Consider the following 3,544-nt stretch of genomic DNA (forward strand, 5'->3'; position numbering starts at 1 on the left):
CAATACAAGAGTCTAACACACGCTCGTTGGCAATACAAGAGTCTAACACACGCTCGTTGGCAATTTTGAGTGTTCTGCTATTTTCCAACCCTTGACCCAGGGTTGGTTATTTACCTGTCTATCATCAGCTTGCTTGCGCTGAGATGAGATGGGTGGAAATATTGTAGGTGTGTCCTTAAAAACAGGCACCAAATTGTAGAGACAGTTAAGACTGACCAAAAGCTGGTTTTAGCAATAACACATGTTGGTTATGACAGCTGGTTTTAGTAATAACATGTCGGTTATGACAGCTGGTTTTAGTAATAACATGTTGTTATGACAGCTGATTTTAGTAATAACATGTTGTTATGACAGCTGGTTTTAGTAATAACATGTCAGTTATGCCAGCTGGTTTTAGTAATAACATGTCGGTTATGACCGCTGGTTTTAGCAATAACATGTCGGTTATGACAGCTGGTTTTAGTAATAACATGTCGGTTATGACAGCTGGTTTTAGTAATAACATGTCAGTTATGACCGCTGGTTTTAGCAATAACATGTCGGTTATGACAGCTGGTTTTAGTAATAACATGTCGGTTATGACAGCTGGTTTTAGTAATAACATGTCGTTATGACAGCTGGTTTTAGTAATAACATGTCGTTATGACAGCTGGTTTTAGTAATAACATGTCGGTTATGACAGCTGGTTTTAGTAATAACATGTCGGTTATGACAGCTGGTTTTAGTAATAACATGTCGTTATGACAGCTGGTTTTAGTAATAACATGTCGGTTATGACCGCTGGTTTTAGCAATAACATGTCGGTTATGACAGCTGGTTTTAGTAATAACATGTCGGTTATGACAGCTGGTTTTAGTAATAACATGTCAGTTATGACCGCTGGTTTTAGCAATAACATGTCGTTATGACAGCTGGTTTTAGTAATAACATGTCGGTTATGACAGCTGGTTTTAGTAATAACATGTCAGTTATGACAGCTGGTTTTAGTAATAACATGTCGGTTATGACAGCTGGTTTAGTAATAACACACAGTAGCCTAATCAGTGGCATATCATCAGTGTTTTATTTTAAATACCCCATTTTTAGAGCAGCAAAACAGTCAACAAACATTCCCCTTATTTCTGTAGATTGGAAGTTATTTTGGTACAGCTTCTGTGAAAAGATTGAACTCATTAAGTGCTTTGCCCATTGAATGAAAGGTGTCAGTTACTGTGGAAAAGCGTGTTTAGCAACATCATGTTGTTATTATTGTTGTCCATTCATAATTTTGAGAGATTTTTTTTTTTTATCTTACACTTTCCTCTGTCGGACCTGTGATATCAAATTCTGATCGCTGTCCATGGTGCTGAATCCACTTGTAAGCTAATTTGCATGTTTAATTGTTTACCATTCCCATGGCAAAATCAACACAGGCCAAATCAATGGTGATTTTTCTATAACTTTTGGTAGGCAATTGTCAAAATGCAAATGAATCATGAAATATGTCCATGTTGAAGCCAATGACTATTTAATAAACCATGTTCAATGAATAGGAAAAACATCCATACCCCGTCCTATTTAGAAGTTTTATTGTTGTTTTAAAAAACAGTTTTTAATTTCATTTGATTAAAAAACAAACTTATTAGAATTATTTACCAACCATGGCTTTATGGCTCACAATTACATTTCGGGGGCCATCTACCACATATTTTGTTCTGATGTTCTGATTGGCCACTGATTTGGCCTCAACACACCTACAACTAACACTTTATCATAACCCCAAGCCCATTCGCGCCACCGCCAGCTACTGCGACCATAATTCCTGCTGTGAAACTAGCAAAAATATTTCTGACACACCTTGGACCAATGGTGCTACCATCAGCTCTAGGATTGACAATTTTTTTTAAATAGAGCCCAGAGAGCAAGAGAGAGAGAGCGACAGAGAGAGAGTGAGACAGAGACAGAGACAGAGTGAGACAGAGAGAGAGTGAGCAAGAGAGAGAGAGAGAGAGAGAGAGAGTCAGAGAGAGAGTCAGAGAGAGAGAGAGAGAGCGATGATTCCAATGTTGTTTATACCCAGACCTGGGCCCTAACAGTAAATCTCAGTAAGACCAAAATAATGGTGCTCCAAGGACAACAAATACAAATTCCATAAATATACCTCCGCCTAAACATCAGCGCCACAGATAACTTCCACAAAGCTGTGAGTAATCTGAGAGACAAGGCAAGAAGGACCTTCAATGCCATCAAAAGGAACATAAAATGCAACATACCAATTAGGATCTGGCAAAAAATACTTTAATCAGTTATAGAACCCATTGCCCTTTATGGTTGTGAGGTCTGGGGTCCGCTCACCAACCGAGAATTCACAAAATGGGACAAACACCAAATTGAGACTCTGCATGCAGAATTCTGCTAAAATTTCCTCCGTGTACAACGTAGAACACCAAATAATGCATGCAGAGCAGAATTAGGCCGATACCCGCTAATTGTCAAAATCCAAAAACGAGCCGTTAAATTCTACAACCACCTAAAAGGAAGCGATTCCCAAAACCTTCAATAACAAAGCCATCACCTACAGAGAGATGAACCTGGAGAAGAGTCCCCTAAGCAAGCTGGTCCTGGGGCTCTGTTCACAAACACAAACACACCCCACAGAGCCCCAGGACAGCGACACAATTAGACTCAACCAAATCATGAGAAAACAAAAAGATAATTACTTGACACATTGGAAAGAATTAACAAAAAAACTGAGCAAACTAGAATGCTAAAGAAATGTCTTTATTCTTTTGGAACTTTTGTGAGTGTAATGTTTATTGTACATTTTTATAGTTTATTTAAATTCTGTTTATTATCTACTTCACTTGCTTTGTCAATGTTAACATATGTTTCCATGCCAATAAATCCCATAAACTGAAATTTAATTGAAATTGAATTGAGAGAGAGCGAGAGCGAGAGCGAGAGCGAGAGCGAGAGAGAGAGAGAGAGAGAGAGAGAGAGAGAGAGAGAGAGAGAGACAGACAGACAGACAGACAGACAGACAGACAGACAGACAGACAGAGACCAAGAGAGAGAGAGACAGAGACCAAGAGAGAGAGAGACAGAGACCAAGAGAGAGAGAGACAGAGACCAAGAGAGAGAGAGACAGAGACCAAGAGAGAGAGAGACAGAGACCAATAGAGAGAGAGACAGAGAGAGACCAAGAGAGACAGAGACCAATAGAGAGAGAGACAGAGAGAGACCAAGAGAGACAGAGACCAATAGAGAGAGAGACAGAGAGAGACAGAGAGAGAGACAGAGAGAGAGACAGAGAGAGAGACAGAGAAAGACAGAGAGAGACCAATAGAGAGACAGAGAGAGACAGAGAGAGACCAATAGAGAGACAGAGAGAGACCAATAGAGAGACAGAAACAGAGACCAATAGAGAGACAGAGAGAGACCAATAGAGACAGAGAGAGACCAAGAGAGACAGAGACCAATAGAGAGAGAGACAGAGAGAGACAGAGAGAGACAGAGAGAGAGACAGAGAGAGAGACAGAGAGAGACAGAGAGAGACCAATAGAGA

The sequence above is a fragment of the Salmo trutta genome, unplaced genomic scaffold, assembly GCF_901001165.1.
Source record: "Salmo trutta unplaced genomic scaffold, fSalTru1.1, whole genome shotgun sequence".
Taxonomy (NCBI): Eukaryota; Metazoa; Chordata; class Actinopteri; order Salmoniformes; family Salmonidae; genus Salmo; species Salmo trutta.